The sequence below is a fragment of the Vanellus vanellus genome (assembly GCF_965231255.1).
Source record: "Vanellus vanellus genome assembly, chromosome: 14".
Lineage (NCBI taxonomy): Eukaryota > Metazoa > Chordata > Aves > Charadriiformes > Charadriidae > Vanellus > Vanellus vanellus.
In genome coordinates this window covers 18210212-18229289 of record NC_138919.1, presented here as the reverse complement: position 1 = coordinate 18229289, position 19078 = coordinate 18210212, and the positions used below count along the sequence as shown (strand labels likewise).

General features: G+C 42.3%; 1 long non-coding RNA gene across 1 annotated transcript; it reads right to left on the bottom strand.

Moving 5' to 3' along the window:
* Positions 1–239: 239 nt before the first annotated feature.
* On the bottom strand, positions 240–8888 carry LOC309677604. The gene is made up of 3 exons (XR_014269694.1): positions 8826–8888; positions 4867–4958; positions 240–430 (listed from the first exon to the last, which is right to left on the bottom strand). It is a non-coding gene; the product is annotated as an uncharacterized lncRNA (long non-coding RNA).
* Between the last annotated feature and the right edge of the window lie 10190 nt (positions 8889–19078).

The window sequence follows — 19078 nt, the reverse complement described above, 5'->3', positions numbered from 1 at the left end:
AGGACTGTGCATGTGTATGTGAGGCTTCGGTGAGCACCAAGTCAGGACCAGGTAGGCACAGAGCTGCTGATCTTGCAGTGATCATAACTAGCAGGTCTTCAGAGTGCTCTCTGCCTGGGAAAACTGTCCTCCTGGTGGACATCTCCACAGCTTCTGCATGATGTTTGCACACCACTACGAACTATGATTTTCCAAAACATCTTGCTGCCCTCATGTCTGAGCTTGACTAAAAAGCTCCACTGCCCACCTAATAAAACCCCTCGAGCAGTCTCTTCCAAGAGTTTTTCAGTGGAGTCACGAAGGAAGTGGAGTATGGAAGAAACACAGAACGAAGGGGAAAACCCCTATATGGACATAAACCAGCCAATACGTCATCATATGGGGTGGGGGAAAGGAGGAGAGAGCAGTTAGAGCACACGTGCCTAGGGACCTGCAGGACGATACAACAGCACTATCAAAATCCAAACCCAATTCCCCAGGCATTAAATACATCTGAACTGCAAAGCAGATACATCAAGCCCGAACAAAGTGGAAGGGCTTTGCCACACATCCCAACCACAGAAGTGAACCCCATCAAAGCACGTATGACATAAAGCTACTCTGAGAAGACCGTACATGAGTTTGGGACCAAAGCAAGACAAGAAATGAGGATAAGCCCAAAGGTAGGCACACCGACACACGTCCATGTCATCTCTGCAACTCACTAAGCTGTTTAGTCCATAATTAAGCCCACCACCCCCCTAACATCCCTATTTTCCCCACAGCTCATAAATATTTACCCTGCCTGTGACACAGAAATGTTTAATGTAGTCCAGTACTTTTGTTAGATGTGTGATATTTTAATAAACAATCAAAACCAAACTACACCTATTAAAGCACAGTAAATTAATTTTGTGAAGCCTTGATGTTGCTTTAACTTTTTACAGTTAGTTTCTCATCAATACAAAAAAATTGTGGATAATGAGTACGCAATACATCATGTAAATTGGAGGTTTTGTTGTCAGCGTGCACGTAACAGCCTAGCTCTGGGCAAGGGAGGACACACAGAAAATACACATCAGGTGCACAGGTGCGGAAACACAATTAAAAAGCCACACATTCCTGATTTTGCAAAAGCGAACAACAGCTCCCTAACAGTTAAAAGCACATTTCCACTTCAGATAACCAGCACGCTGCCACTGGCTTTGAGAGAACCAGGACCCTGCTGCAGTTTGATCAAGATCTTATTGAAGTCAGAGGAGAAGTCTCATGAGAAAGCAGCGGACTGCCACATCCCTTTGCAGAGTGCACTGCTCTTTATAATACTAGTGACTCGTGAAATGAAAATTTTTGCAAAAGTTGCTGATAACTAGCTCTGCTGCTTTTAGTACTGATGCAGTTAGAGTTTCCCTTCTATTGCACTTTTCAGTACAATTTTACACCAGAGACTGTGCGTGTGTGTGCATGCGCATGTGTGTACATGCATGAGATAGATGCCATCCCTTTTTTAAGCATGGCACATGAAAAGACGTTATCTAAAATAAGACTTGAACAAAACTATTTCAGACACCAGCGCAAAAAGATACTTGTTTACCTTAACTTCAGCACGACTTCTCATGCAATTAATCATTCATATGGAATATCTGACACAGAGATTAATGTGCTACACACTGCCTTTATAAATAAGGGTTTATGACAGACATAAGGACCGTCACAGCTGACAAGTAGCAAGTGCAACACAAGTCATGTGGACAGCACAGCCATAGAGCAGATTAACATAAATATCTTTTCAGAGGAGAAGGAAAAACGTAAGAGTCGTCCATTGTAAATGAGGAATTAAGCCCTGCTCGGCCATCCTTCCCCCACCTGAACACCTCCGACGTCTTGGCGAATGGTCAACCACGAAATTAAGTGAAGCAACGATACTGTCTTCAGTGTAGAAAGCACTGAGGAAAATAAACACCAACACCACCACTGCAGCACAGAAAATGAAATATCCTCACCTAGCTTTCCCCCATTCCAAGAGGGGAGAGCCCAGACGAAGCCATGCACCACTTACTGTACTGAACTAGAAGTGATAGCAATGGTATGCTCCGATTTGCTGACTTTTCCACACTTGACAAACGAAACCAGACAAGGGCAACAGCACGATGTCAAGAGTGAGCTCAGTAAAATGCAAAGAAAGGACAATTTATTCGTTCATTGCAATCCCGTCTGCAGAAGCAGAACGCATGCATCCTTCTGAGTTCCTTTTTCCCCCCAGTGTCAGCAACAGCTTGCCGTGCTCATCGTGAGGCTTCAATGAGGCACCCGGACACGGTCTTGGAGCAAGGGAGACGGTATACAGCTGAGTATGCTCCAGTGCACAACCCAGAAACTGAGCACCTTCTAAATCTTTTGACAGCAAAGGCAGTACACACCTGGTCAAGCCATAGTTTGAGGATTGCAGAAGCAGATAGTCTACAACCCATCTGCAACACACACGGGAACCTGTGCACATCTCTTCCCTCCTAACACACATCCATAACAGCATAAGAGGTAAAAGGGACACGGGGAATGGACAGGAGATACCATGACCATGATGTACAATCAGCACAGTGCAGGAAAAAGCACTTTTCTTCAGTTCTTCTCTCTCACCCTACTTTGATAACATATTACCAAAATATCCCTTTTCCAGCCCTAAAACCTATCCTTTCAGTGCCTCTCATGTTAGTATGCCGATGGTATAATTAGGATTTATAGCAGTTCTGTACAAGAATTCTCTGCTGTGGGTGAAAAAGCTAGAAGAAATGTGCAACGTTAATCCTCTTCTAATTACTCCAGAAATCTGCATGCTAATGCGATATCATAATAATTAGGATTGCAAAGTAATTAAACTGTGTAAACGCCTGCAAAAGGGAGCAAAATTTGCACACTTGGAACGTGCTCTGACTGAAAGCGTGTGACTAGCCCCACCGAAGGACTGTACTGCTGATGTTCTGCTGATGTTCTGCCAGTACTAAAAACGTCAGTGTCGACAAAGTCTTTGTCCTTTCTAACCACAGAAGCACAGAAAAGTAGGGTTGGCAAGGGCCTCACGGCATCACTTAGCCTATCTGCTGCAAGGCAGGACTGACACCGCTTATGTCATTCCTGGCAGACCGTAGTCTAATCTGTTCTTAATGGCCTCAAGTGGTGGAGACTCCACAACCTACCCAAGCAGAGACCTCCTCCTAGTATCTGACTCGACTCTTTCCTACTGCACTTTAAATCAGTTATTCTTTACCCTTTGGCACACACAGCAGTTTATTCCTTATATACCATTATTCATACACAATTATAAGATATTATCGCATCCCTCTGCCCCTGACTTGTCTTCTGCAGGCCAACCAATCCCATTCTTTCTTCAGAAGTGATGTTATCTAGATCCACGATCGTTCCCACTGCTCCTCCCTGAACTTTCTCCAACTGTTTATTCTTGAAGCACAGCGCCCAAACTGGACACTGTGTTCCAGCTGAAATCTTTCCAATGCCGGGACATGTCTTGCATGGTCTACTGTTTAGTTACCCCAGTAAAATGTTAGTATTTTCAAAACAGCTTGACATTAGTGACTAATGTTCAGGCCATGATTCACAATAATCTCCATGTAGTTTTTCAAGGAACTACCAAAACTGCAAAACTGTTTTATAATTATAAAGGTGGTCTTCCTGCCTAAGTACACTTCTCTGCGCTTGGCTCAGTGACAATCCATCCTGCTTTTACTAGAACACCTCTTCAACCTGTCAGCATAATTCTGAATTCTAACCTTCTCTCCTAATGTTTTAGCAGCCCCTTCCATCTTTGTGTCATCTGAAAATTCAACACTTATACTCTGTTCCACCACTGAGGTCATGAATAACAATAATGATGAAAAACAGACCAACCCTTCCTCAGTGATGGACCACTGACAACTGCTACTCAGTATGGCAAACCGACCAATTTGCACAGACTCCATAGTGGTTTCACTGAAGACATGCTCCCCTTGATTGTTTATGAAACTGTCATACACATTAGTGTCGAGAACATTACTAGAAGTCAAGCTGTTTAGCCTCTGTTGTGCCTTCCCTAGCTACAGGACTTGCTACTCAGTTGTAGGAAGACATTTTCATAGACTCATAGAACCACAGAATGGTTTAGGTTGGAAGAGACCATACAGGTCCAGTCCCACCCCCTGCCCTGGGCAGGGATACCTCCCACCAGCCCAGGTTGCTCCAAGCCCTGTCCAACTTGGCCTGGAACACCTCCAGGGATGTGGCCTCTACAGCTTCCCTCGGCAACTTGTTCCAGTGCCTCACCACCCTCAGAGTGAAAAATTTCTTCCTAATTTCTTTCCCTCTTCCTAAATTTCTTCCTGATTTCTTAATGTCTTCCTAAATTTCTTTCAAGTTTCTAAAAGTCACGTTGGCTGTTACTGAACTCCTTGGTTTCCTTTAGTTGTTTACACGATTTGTTTGTTCCAGTTTTTCAAAGAACAAAATAATTTACCTGTAATTCTCTTTTACCTCTTCAGAGACATTATGCTTTTTCTTTCCCACTCTTCCAGCACTTGACCTGTCTTCCCTGAGCTCTCAGAAATAACTACAAATGCTTCTGAGATTGCTTTCGCTAATTCTTTAAGCAGTATAGAATAAAGTTCGTCAGGCACAGATGATTTGAAAATATGTCTGAATACATTCTAACCTGTTCTTGCCCTTTTTTAGCTTGTCATTTTACCCTCTGTCATATTACCATTTGTGTGTGTGAGGATGCATCTCACATGACTCAAATGCATCAGTGAGTGTAGTTCTGATCCCTGAGATAAAATTTAACCTAATTTCTTGTCCTCAGGTCAAGCTATAGATTCCTTTAAATCATAAAGTGCCTCATACCTTCGTTCATTGTCATCCAGATGAGCAAAGAGTACGTTCTTGGAGATGGCCTTTGCCAGAGCCGTCATAGTTTTATAGTCCTTCGGAATAACCTGTAGAGAAAAGAACGAAAGGTCATTACATGCCTGGTTGTATTTCTTCATAGACCTTGAAATCTATAGAAAATCCCACCATTCAAGATAATAGATGCAATTTGACTTCAAACACTGAGACAGGTTTAGACTATAATATAAAGCCACTAAGAAAGTAATAAATTACAGTTTTGATAATGTGAGGGTAAGAATTTATGTTCTCAATATGACAACCAGACAAGAAATACAAGATCCAGGATGAGTGGGGAGAAGGATATCCATAAAATACTATAATTAGCAGGTACTGGCAGCTGTGTTGTCTCCTTTCACATCTCTTGGACTGAGAAAAACATATTTCATATTCTTCTTCCCCCACAAACAATACCAGAAGCAACCTACTTTTAAAACTAGGGAATGAGCAGCACTTCTTTAGGTAAAAGGCAAAGATGCATTGATTATACCATACTTTTCAGTGCTCGTTGTGGTATAAGGAAACAAGCGCCTGAGCTTTGGCTCACCTGGGTTAAAACCCTGCGCCTTTGCTTCATGGCAAACAAGGACTTGCATTTGAGAATGAAGAAGCATTTTTATTTGTTAATTGGAGAGATGGCAAAAGTCCTGTTATACGTGAATTTGCTCAAGATATGTGTTGAAATTCAGGAGTATGTTTTCATCTTGGGTGAAGTTTTTTTATAAGGCTTTTGCAAGTTAGGCTTTCCCTTTTTGCAAGCATTTCAGTAAGGTATTAGTAAAGACACTGTATCCCTGTATTTGCCAAGCACCATCTTCTGTCAGTCAGAGACTTTGTGATTACCAGCGACACAAGAAATTTATAACAAGGTTATGACTTGTAAAAGACATTCTCTGACTTTAGTAATGTGATTTTCCTTAATAGTTTCATTATAACGGGACAGAACCAAGCCTAGCCAAAGTTTTAAGTATTAAATAAACCCTACTCCAATCTGAAAATCAACATCTGTTTGCCTGTTTTAATCACTGTACCAAACAGTCTGATAATGGGCATTTATCATTCACATTTTCATATGATAGAAATAGCATACCTGTCTTAATTAAGCTCCTACGTATGCTGACTTTTAGGTAGTTTCTTTTCCTCATCCTGGAAAGGCAAGATACTACCCATCCAACCAGAAGGATGTCTCAAACGGGAAACCTGATGTAGAACCAATTCTCATGAAGAATTGATCTAGATTTATTTCACGGGAAAACACTGCACTGTGAAGATCTAAAGCTAAACTCTGGCTTCAGACATCACTTATAGTGACAGCTGTAGTGATTAGACTACTCAAATTAAATTTGGGAAGCGTATACATATAAACTGCATATTTGTATCCAGTGAAAAGTAATCTAACTTATCTAAAAGTTTAAATTCCTCAACATTAAATAAAATGAGCATTTGGCCAGTATCTTATTCTTGGGTTCTACCCTATCAAACAAACCCTGGATTGAATTGCAGTCCTGAACCCTTGCTCCATTAAGAATACCCTAGCTGCTCAGCTTACTGCTGATGAGCCAAAGGGATATCACTAAGGTGTTCACCTCCAACCTTTCCGGCTGACTATGGAACAGCGTAGACTAGCCTTTCTCAGCCTAAATCTGCAGCAATGCAAGCCACAAGGCAGAGAGCAAAGTGAGTCTGTTGGGGCAGGGACACAAAACAGGAGACACTCTTTAGGTGTCACAGTAACCAGGCATCCGACCAAAATCAAACGCTGGGAAAGAATCATTTGACCATTTCTTACATCACTCTTTCAAGTAATCCTTGAACGTTCTCTTCAAGCTGATAACCTGCTTTACCACAAGATTCCTATTCTGTTAGTTGTCAACTGTATGTTATGTCAAATCTGTTGACAAATACTGCTTTCTCTAGTTTCAGGAATGAAGCAATGAAATAACCCTCTGCAGAGATCTTCCTTTGTGCTCCTCAGAATGGAGCCATGCCAGGTGCTTGCTCAAATCACAAAGCTAAATCTCCTTTGATTTTCTCCCCAGTGACATAACTCATTGCACTGCCTTTAGCACTACTCTTCCTATAGCTCACCCTTTCACGGGATCCTTTAAATTGGCTTATGACCCAGATGTGTTTCTATCCAACACCTAAATTCAAGCCAACGGTTCTTCCTGGCTACTATCTAAAATTCCATCTGTTTGCAATAGTCTAACACAACCCTTGCCTTGCTTTTTACACTTTTAAAGTAGTTTCATAATTTGTCCTTTCAGTGTCTCCCTTTATTTCTGTATTCTAGAAATCTCTGTCACAGACACACATCCATGGGATTCACCAAGGGATTCATTTGCTGATGGCAGAAGACAAAGCACTGACACAAACCCTCCCAGTGCTAGTTCCAGATTCCAGGCATCTGTAGCCTGACAAGAAACAATCCCCTAAATTATTATTAAAGCTCAGTCAGTTCCTAGGAAATTAAAATCATAACAGCCCTAGTCACAGAACACAAAGAATATCATTTGTATTGCTGCTTCTGGCTCTTGCCCACCCATGCTACTGTCAGGGCTTACTGGCATCACTGTTGAAAAAGGAAGAAAACAAAGTCAACTTCAGGTTCCATTATAAACATAAAAGGATTACTCAGGGGTGTGGGAAGGAATATTTCCTTTGGTTTTCAGAAGAGTCAGATGGACCATATATCAAAGCAGAGACAAATGCGATCTCTTCATTGAAGGTTTTAGGGGGATATTGCAAACTGCACAGAGAGAAAAGTGTTTGAAAGTGGCTTTTAAAATATCACACAGGTTTTTTAACAGCGCAGTGCATTAATAGCTTGACCACAGTGCTGCTAAAATTTACTGTATTCTTGCAAGCATTATTTAACTGCCACAAGAATACTCCTTCATACTTGTTTGTAGGATGAAAGGCTCTCCTCATTCTTTGTTTCTTGGGACAGAAATCCCCAGAGCAGCCAGTGAACTTGTAATATAAGTAGATGACAAAAGCACATCTGACTGCAAAGGCAAAAAGTATCCTGCCAAAAAACAGTGACTGACAAAATGCATTCCCATAAAGAAAAAGCTCTTTGGGTTAAAGCTACTCCAGGCGTGCACAAAAGCACATTAGCAGCATCTGTCAACCTTATGAAATGCATTTTTAGCCCAGCTCCCTAAACAAACATGACATACGCTATTGTAATGTCTGTCTTTTAATAACCTTTGAAAGCTTTGGCCAGTTTAAAAAAAAAAATCTGCAGAGTTATTAACAGAATCAAGGATATAAAACAGCTAGATAGTTTTGTGAAAGAGGAAGTTAAAAAAGAGAAGCCAAAATTAGTGCTCCTACTAAGGAAATTACCTAATTTGGGATTAGCGTTTCTTCCAAGACAACGAACACATAAAATCGCCCAAGTATGGTCAGCAGACTTCCGAAAACCCACAGGTTAGGTGGTACCCGATCAACATGGGAACCATGTGCCTGAATGGTCTAGGGGACCTAAATGACCTAAGTTAGAAGAAAATTTGAGCTAGAAGTGACTTTTTGGAAAACAAGGCAGGAAATGCAGCAATAGAAAAGTCTGCTTTCCAAAACTGTGAGGTTCTAACAAAACTCAGAAGCTACCAGAGTCTGTGAACATCAAGAAAATCGCTGAGAATTACCAACCCTGTTAGAGGGGGAAACAGCTTAGCAGCACATCTCAAAAAGGAAAGAAAAGAGAATGCTGAAGCCACGTTGATGGGGCAAGTCAAGTCAAGTCAAGGAGGCAGCAAAAGAACTTGAGTGTGAAGATGGTCAAGCCATGCATATGCTGGCATGAAGATACCATCAACCTACAGGCTGATCCATGAGCCCAAATTATGAGAAAATATGAGTCACTTCATTTTCCTGTACCTCTCAGAATCAGACAGACGGTAACACATTACCTTTCTGACGTAAGAAACAGCATCTTCCTCAGTGTACACTTCTGCACTGACCCCCCCTCTTCTGCGTCGGGCTTTTACCACTGGGTTGGGAGGAGGAGGAGAAATCTCATCGTCATGAGAATCAGACTGGGAACTGGATTTCTGCCGAGCCAGTATTTGTTTGCATTCTTCCTGCAAGGCAAAAAGAGGCAATGAAACAAATCTTACTCGTGCAGCTAACTTGCTGGATATACTCGGTTCACTCTTCTTTTACAACTCTGAACAACCCCTTCACTTTGACATTTGGATGACTGTCAATTTACACATGTGTACTGCTGAAAGACTATTAAAAATTTAATGTGAGCAGCATGAAGGACTGACGCTAAGTACAATACATGTACAGGTATCATCACTCCAGTACTTGACCTGTTCAACCCTTCCTTACATGTAATGGAAACCAATATATTATAAACTGCAGATATATCTTTGCAGCTACTCCTGGCTGAGAAAGCAAAAGAACAAGCCTCTTTTGCTTACTCTCCAACATCACAGCTGTTATTTTCTCAGTTGGCTTGTACATATCTTTGTCTCTTGTACAGAGAACATATCAAAAGTCAGATATCAAAATATTAGATAGGTTTCTTCATCTTGCTCTGTTTTGCAGGCTTACTATCAACAGAAAGAACAAAGATGCTCCCTACTCCGGAATTTCTGCCATATAACAGTTTTACAATCAATGGGACTACTTCCAAGCAAATAAGATCCAAGGTGGGCTCTAGAGGACTATGAAAAATGATGGCTGGCCTAGCACCAGCTGGCCAATAGGGAGGTTATTCTCCAAATTTCACGCTCATGGGATGGAGAATAAAATATGAAGGGGAATCCCTGAAGAGACAGTAACAAGAGCAGGAAACAGTATAGAAAACCTTCAAGAAAGGATGTCAGACTTGAAAGACTTTGTCAATCCATACACTCAATTATTTGACTTCTAAAGAATTGAGACAAACAAGATTACCCATATTTATAATATTTTCCAGCCCCCCCCACGCCCCCATCTCCTATTCTTCAGTTCCCTGGGATCCAAGGGAAAGCACACGGGAGTAGAATTCCCTTTGCATCATCCACGTCTGTCAGCCAAAGGAAGGGGGCCCTGTCTCCTCACTCCCAGCCCACCTCCTTGGCCCCTGGTACCAGCTCAGCCTGGCATCCCGCTCCCAACACACCACGCTGCCTCTCCTCCTTCTCCAGTGCCGCCTTAGCTGGTTCCTTCCAGTCTTCACTGACCCTGCCTAAGGCAGGGGAGAACTGGAGATGGGATGGACCACACGTCCTGTCCTCAGCTTGTCTAACAGAGGAAACCGAAGGGCACGTGCAGGAGAGACACGAGCACTGTCAGGAGGCAAGCCAGCTTGGGCAGCAGTGGTCCAGTCATCTTATTTGCTGTCATCTATTATATCACCGTAGACATAACCCGCACCCTGACAGTCTCAGGGTTATGTTGATCGATGCACACACAGCCAGCTATCATCCAACGACTCCCTGAACAACTCCAGGATTTCTGAGACAATTGAGATGAGCGGCGCTGCAGGCCACCCAGAAGAAAAGGCAGCAATGCCGAGGTCCCCGTCCACCCCATAAAACCAGCGTTCCTTTGACGGGGATGCCAGAACCCGGTCTCTTGTCTCACACAGCTGATTTCCAATGAGACTTTCCCATCAGAGCTAATAGATGGAGTCGGCGGAGGAGGAAGGATCTGGGAGCACCAGCGCTAGACATGTGGCAGATTACCAACATAGCCAGTTGGTCTCAGTGACAGAGGAAGTGAGTTATAGTTAACTCATCAGGTATGACACCAGAAAAGAGCGGTACAGAAAACTGGCACAAGTTCACAATTTTTAAGCTTGCAAGAAAAACAGATGATTAATATATGTTTTGCCATTGATGTTTACAAATGTCTGACAAATCCAGTCATGCCACTTGTCTTTCCTGGTCTTATTCCAGTAGTTTTCCTCACCATCACTGACAATGCCCCTATCATTAACCTACGGAGCCTTTAACACCAATCCTTGATGTATTATTGCTACTTGAAATAAATAACTAAATAGTATTTCCCGTGCTGCATAATTCAAAGTAACAATTCACACATTCTTGTTTTGATTAAAGGACTACTGAAATATTTAAGAGACAAGCACAGAGATAAAATGTAGAAGGCTGGCAAAAGATCTGACTTGTAAGGTCCCAACCTGCCTCAGAAAGTGCCAAGGTCGTTCTGAGACCAGTATTTTTTTTAAGTTGGGATTCCAAGCCCGCAACTCCTGGGCCGTAACTCAGTTGAGCTAGGTGCTGTAACCAAAAAGCAGAAAAAAAGCTGACCTCAGATGTATTGAATACTTACTGAACTTTTTCATTTCCAATTCAAATTTCCAAGAGCAGCACTGGATATGTAAAAAATGACTCAGCTAGAATTTCCTACCGTGTAAGAACTGCGAGTCCTATTTAAGCATTCTCATCAACTTCTTCCCCTGATGAAACTCCTCTCTGACTGCCTCTAGCTTTCTTAATTACAATTATGCACTTGCAGAGACACAAACATTTAACAAAGAAGTATGCGTGCTACCCATTATCATTATATTTAATACCTAATCATCAAAACCAAACCTACAATGGAAGAATTTCAAATAATATTACTGGCTATTGTAGCTTACATATCTCTTTAATAGGGCAACACTGTGTTGATATTAAGTCAACACAACAAATGCACTTTCTTCATAAGCTTAACAGAAAGGTAATGAAGACCTCTCTGGACAAGAAGCAGCTGAAAGTAAACTAAAATGTAACTACAACAAGAAGGCAGTCAGGGAACTATTTAATGGTATACAGCACTTACACAGTTCTCTTTATACATCCCATATTCACTCATAGAGAAGAGCAGTAGTTTGCCCCATTTGAATATCAAATACACACTTCTTTTGGAATACACATTGTATAAAAGGCACTTCCAAAGAATTATAAATAACATCTCCTCTGCTCCAGCACAGATTTATACACAAAAGAAAGCTCAGTGAGATAAAATTAATATCACAAAGCATGCTCTTAAACCCAAATACCTTTTAAAGCCAAAAAGATATTATAGGATTATAAAAGTGAGTTACCATATGATTCATTTTAAAAGGAAGTCTCTTCGCTACAAACTCCTTTTATATAAACAGCAGATAGTTGGCTGGCTGGCTTTTCCATATGCCGCTGTTTGTAGTCTAGGTAGGATTTCCATTACGGAGCTAAAGAGTGCCTTTTGAAAATTAAAGCGTATGCTCTGTCCTGGGTTAAGCTTTCAAAAAGCCGTCTTCCATATATCCTGGGGTAAAACTGCACGAATACAGCAAATATTTTAAAGGAGGAATGGACTCTCTGAAGAATAGTTCTTCAAACACCGATCTTCAGACACAGCTTGATGTGAACGCTTGTGCAGAACTCACTTTCAAGTAAACACCTCACCATCTTTTGTTGTCATGACAACAAGCAATCGCTCTCTATTTGGATGGCACAGATAATTCACAATCATATTGCCCATTTATGTCCACCTTAAAATGAGAAAACACATGGAATGCAACTGCAAAACAGTGTAATGGCCTCTGAGCGAGCCCCAGTGAGCATCTTGATGTTCCCTTCACACCAGTACCTGCACTGGCTTCAGTGGAGACGCTCCTGACTTGTAGGACGTGTAGGGACTGACCCAGTTACCCACAGTCCACTGCCATTTTGGGCGAACTTGCTTGGCTTTCAGCTGCCAGCTGAGGGGGACACAAGTCTCATGCTGTCCTGTGTCACACCTACCAGCCCCAGCAGACGTCACACATAATTTAGGGAGTCTTAAATGGCAGTAGGGGACCACGTGTGCACCACTGACCAAAGCCTCCAGCGTCACTGCCACAGTCCAATCCAACAATATAGTAACACAACCCAATTCCACAAAACAACATTGCTGTGTGACTATAACACCCTATTTCATATCTACATAATCTAATCCTACTTCTATTCAAACCGCATTGCAAGTGACCAAAAACATTCAGGTAAGGCATTTGTGCTACAAGAGGCTGAGCTACAAAACACAGGAATTTAGCATGCTGTCCTCAGCGTATGGGGTCATTGCCTTTCCCAGTTAATGCTTCCAGGAGTTTTTAATGAGTTTAAACACTGCAAGTGAAGCAGCCACGATGCCGAGAGTTTTTAGGCTGAGTCTTCCTTTCCAACTGCTGCTGAAGAGCACACACGCTCCCTGACCCACGAGCTTCCTTCGTTATCAGCCAGAGCACTTCCAAACAGAAATTTGCTTCCAGTAGTTCCTCCCCGGTCTCTCCTTTCAGGCTTTGTCACCGCCTGGAAAAGCAGATGTTTCGGCTGCAGGAAGGACAGCACCGGAGAGGCTCCAAGTAATGGTGCAGCTTTACAACAACCACCCGAGGTGACTTTTAAAAGCAAGTCAGCCCTTCAGTATCACTGCTCACTTCCTACAATTTATTCACTGCATTCAAAAGCAACAACACGAAGTACACTCTAAATGAAGTATTTTCTCTTTTTTTTTCTTCAAGCACACTCATAAGTTTTCTGACTGGCAGACCTGGAATCCACTTTCTATTTTTCCACAGCAAATGTGCAGGATAGTTCATGCGCACATAACTAATCTCTCTTTGCACTGGAACTGACCCAGAGGAGATGCTCTCAACACAGGAAGGTTTCTAACACCGCCCCATCACTCCTGATGATTTATAGCAACTAATAAATGCCAAAGGCAAAGCACTCCGCTTTGTTGGAAGCACAGGACTGACTGATGCCATCACTGAAAGCTGGAGAAATCTGGGAGGTCTTAATGTCCCTTCCAGTCTTGTCTTTGTCTCTATCTGCTCTGCTATCTTTATGATCATTCAGTCTCATAACCGGAGACGTTTCACACAATCCCAACTATTGTTCCCCCGCCCTCCCAGTATGAAACGCCACCCTTTCTCCTACAGCACCACTAAGAAATATCTTTAACATCCACCCCTCCCATTAACACATTTACCCACTCCACAGTTATCCACCGCTTCAATTACTACTACCGCATCCTCAGTGGCCTCTCTGCTTCTCAGTTCATCCCCAATTTCCGATCGAGGCAAAATTCTCCTGCCAAAAATCCGCCTACTCTCCTGCCGCTCTGGCTGCGTCGCTCGCCTTCTTGAGTCCCTTTGCTGCCATCCTTTTACCTCCTGCAACATGTTAACACCTCTTCTCTTCCCCTCCAGTGTCTTGCAGTATCTCGACCCATCACCACCTCTTCCCCGCTTTCTTACATACGCCTCATGTAAGAGAGGTTATGTTACAAAACACAGACCACGTTTTTGGTACTTAAAAGCTTATATAATTGAAGACATCCATAGCCAACACTTCTGTCTTTTAAATCCAGCCAAATAACAATGTATGCACGCATACCCTGTATAAAAAGAAAGATGCCCACAGAAAAGCTCTATATCTGATAGCAAATATAATTTAAACTAAAATGCTAAATATTATGCCATAGTTTTCAGCAACAACCAGAATACCTAAGTCACCCTGAAGTTTTTAATAGCTGGATATGTAATGCCAAAGCTCCTTATTTTTTATTGCAGCCTTCTAACACAGTGGACCCTTAAACCAAGAGAAACGCCACCAATCTTAGTGAGGTTTACATGTAAGAGGCAGAAATGGACCATCAGAGCATAGGAAGAGATAGTTGATAATTGAGGTTATCAACAAAGAAAGAATCAAAAATTCTAGCATGCTATTTTGCTCCTTAAAATATGTCTGTTGTGTAGACCCACGTAACATTTAGAAGCATAATGATGCCCTTAGATCAAATGTGCTGCTGACAGCAAGGATGGTTATTCAAAATCTTGTGTTCCCTCAGTCATTTCAGCCTGGAAATTGCCTCTAAAACATTTCTACATTTTCTACTCCTCAATAAAATTCCACTGAATTTGGTCTCTCTGTTGAGAAATCATCTGATGTTAATAGAAATATGAATATGTGTGTGCTGGGCTGCTCACCATAAAAATACACTCAGCTGCTTCTTCTCTCTTTCATCCTCCTCCCCTCCACATGCATTTCATTTTTGAAACCCAAAACAACTTCCGTGTGCTACGAGTGCCTTCATTGGTATGGGGTTATTCAGGCCAGGCAGCAACTTGAACTGCACGCTCAGGCACGAATCCACGTGCCCCCCTTAACCCTTCGGTGAGACACTCACAACTCATTAAGTACTTTTTTTCTTGACAACTTGCTGATAAATCCAAACTAAAATAATTATGGACGCGTTTTTATTTTGAGTTTCCCATAGCTCGCTATCTCAGTTCCCCAGCGTCTCGCCCAGGGGTGATGGAGCTGGTGGGAGCTGCAGAACCTCAAGAGCAGGAGCTGGCAGCGCTGGCAGGGTACCGCTGCGACACGCTGCCAAGCAGGCAGCCACAGGGGCGCAGACCTCAGCACAGCACAGCAGGAAGCAGTTCATTCCCCTGCCCATAGCGCAGCAAAAGCTTGGCTTCTTAATTGAAACCAAGTCAAATCGCAAATAATCTTAAATCTGCTATGAAAACTGTACTTCTCCACCCTGTCTTACTGGTGTCCAGTGGGACAGTCTCAACCCCCATCCTGGGTGCATAACTAAAATGAATTCATGCAACATTGAAAAGGTATTTTTTAAAGATAAGGAGTCATCTTTTCTGCATTTGAGACAATATTAATGAGGAACTACTTGAAAACTAATCGAAAAACAAGAGTAAAACCAAAATTCATCCTCATATTGGAAATATGGTTTAATTTGTGTCATTTTTTACATAGTCTTTCTCTTTCCTATTATTCCTATTCGGCATGCCCCTCGGTTTAAAAAAATTACTGTGGGAAGACAGAAAAAGCTTAAATACCTCTGCTCCTCAAGTCACCTCCTACAACTGAAAGAGAATGAAAGGAAATAATTTTGAGGATAATTTACTGCCTTCCAGAAAAGCTACTGCCTCGCCTTGGCTAAGCAATCGGCTGTACTGGAAAGGGTCAGTACTTGTCAGAGCACCCTGCCCGATGCTCCAATGACTGTAAAACACGGAGAATGAGGAGGAATCGCAGGAGCACAGCCTCAAAACGCTTACATCCCCAAATCTGGAGTTTTACCTTGCCCGAGGCGAGTTGCCACACAGCCTGACCAGCCTCTCAGAAGATTAGTGAGGGATGCGCTGCGCTGCAGGAACGCAGGAGGGTAGGGGGTAGTTGCTCAGCCAGCTCGGCAGCCCCCGACTCCAACGCAGACACAATTTACGCCCGGGCAAAGTCTTTTTCAAAAATCAATTGGTAAAATAAGGTTTGAGGGCCCCCACATCTGTTTGGGAGCCTATAAAAGGCTGCAGTCAGCTAGGGGCAAATATGTGTTTCTGGCTGTAAGGGCCCGCAAGGGCCAAGAGCTTTCCCAATGTCTGTTGTGATCTAGTGAAATCTGCCATCAGACAGTGCCTGACCCAGCACTATCTTTAACTTTACACAGATTTGGCAAGGTATTTCATTCATGTGTTTAAAGCTAAGTATGAACCTGTTTCCTTAAAGCCACTTAGATGCTTAAAGATTAACATGGATTAAGTATCCTGGTGAATGTAAAACATGATAGCCTGAGATGTGAAACAAAGACAACATTCGTTCCATCGCTGTGCTCCATTTTTGTTAGTTTTTTACTTTGAGACCAGGAAAGCTACTCACCCTTGTAGACACGTAAAGTGAACAGGGAGCTCAGCGACACTCTAACATGTTCTGCACAAGTTCATAAGAGCACAGCTTCCCTTATAACCAATTTAACTTCTTAGGAAAAACCTTTTTTTTTTTTTCTCTTTCTGCTCTTATCCCCTTCATCCTCCACCATTCCCTAATCCTCCTGCCTTTAGGAAAGCTTGCCCGAGGGGTCTTAAAAATTCACCTAGCTTTTCCTTTACCCGTTCCAAGAAAACTGTCACCTCTTGTAACACCGCCTGTGGCTGACTATAGCAATCACAGAGGTCCAACTGGAGCTGATTTTCATCCAGCTGTTCCCAGTACCGGTATCAGAGTGGCAGGGGCAGAGCCTGCCCACGCCTGCTCAGCACCGCAGTCACACAGCAAGGGTACCCAGTGCTCCCACCGTTGTTGCTGTCAGCGTCTCAGGGAGCTCAGGTATGTTCCCACAGGCTTTAGCACCGTTTCTGACCATCAAGCAGACACCGCCCAACTGCTTTGCAAGCTTTGAAAGATACTGAAATATTTATCTTATTAGTATTTATCAAGCTGCTTAGTTAATGCATTTTTTGAATAGTTTTTCCTCCACAGGATTTTCCTTCCGATCCTTAACTTCTCTCCAGCTTATCTTAAAGGAATGAGGCACTTAGCATAATCACCTGTACTTAAGACTGAATTTCATTGTTTTGGCAAGGTTCTGGTGGAAATTATTGATTGAAAAAATTCTCGTTGCGACAAAATGTAAATACTGGGAGAGACTACTGTTGCAAAAGAAAAGCCTGATGCTCAAATTTTAATGCTCAAATGCCCTTGGTTCTGAAACCCTTTACGATACATAAATAAACTGTATTTTACCAACAGTGAATGAATTTATATTTTACTACACACTTTCTTTTCAGTGCTAATTTACAGCAAACCTGTCCCACAAATGCCTTTATTTTTCTGAGCAGGTCTGTGTGCAATACTGTCTAATGTCACCAGGTGGAGCTACGCAGATAACCTCATTTTGCTTTATTTAATTACAGACAGTAGAGTCCAGGTTTTCCTAAAACTCCCTTTTTGGACGGAACCTTAAGACATGCAGCATCAACCTGGATCCATAAAACCACTGCCAATCAACAGCAATCCAAGACCGTAAGCTCAGTGTGCGTGAGGCAGTATTTCTTGTATGTGCACAGGGCAACAGAAGGGACTGGGGGGAGCTCAGGTCCAGAAGGTATCAGCAAAGACCGCCCGGCTCAGCAAAGCTGCTGCTCTGAAATACACTGCATGCAAAATGGCTTCAGCAACGTACTTAGTAACACCTAAACATATCCTGCAGGTTCCTGCTGCTTCCTCGTCTTTTGTGCCGTTTTCTTCATTAGTCCCACTCTTTATTATAATTTTCTTTCTGCCGAACAAAAGTCTAGCTCAGCCTGGCAAGACAACTCTACCTTTGATCATATAATCACAGCACTAAACAGCCTGACACTAATGAAAGTTCTGCAGCCTCACTATAGCTGAAAATGCAAGGCTTTGCCTGTAACTTCTCAGTAATTAACTTTTTTACATAAGGTAAGAATCGGCAATAAAAGATGGGTTCCCTGTTTTTTCTGCTATGCCTTCTTTAGTCCTCAAGTAATCAGGACTTCATTACAGCTGTTAAAATAATGCCAGTTTCTTAGCTAACATCTACTCCCCTGCTCTAAAAAAGACAATTAATACCCCTAAAGGAAAGGTTTTCCTCACCCCATCCACCAACAAGAAGTTGTATACAGTCACGGGGAAATGTAGCACCAATTGTTCAAAAGAAAACATGACATAATTTTTTAAATCTCAGGTATCTAAACCGTTCTCAACTCTTTTCTGTGCTCAATGGAATGTTGGAGATTTTTACAAAGTTACTGTTAACGTGATCAGAGTAGATGTCATCTTGAAGTTTGTAGGTTACAGCGTATGAAAACTGACTTGCAAACTTCAGAATATAGAAACTTTGGCTGATTCTCAGCAATTACCGGCATCTTAAGACAAGCAGGGCCTGCCAGTATAAAGTGAACAGAAAAATATCTATTAAAGTTCTCCTAGAATCATTTTGTTTTATGTTTTTTAATATTGTACTTGACACAAATAAGCTGCAAACTTAAGAAGGCATCAGGCATTTCTTCCTAGCCTTGGCGCTTCTCCAGCTGAAAATGATGACTGCAGAATCAAACTTCAATCTCCAGCACTTTATTCGCAAGTACTTATTCATGTTCTGACTTTACAGCCCTCTCAGGCCGTGTCTATACTGTGAAAAAAAAAAAAAAAAAAAGGCCCAGCCATGGACCTGAATACTAGCCCATAACAGCCAACATCCCCCAGCTATGAGCTCATTCCCTGGCTCTGTTCTGAGCTGCTTGAACTCTCCCCTGCCAAAACAAACCTGCTCCTAGACGTGTTAGACCTAAGAATTATATCTGGGGACAGCTAGTGTCGCAGGGTCAGGGGTTAGCCCCCGGCCCTTCTTCGTTTAGCAGTGCAGATGAAGGCTGAAG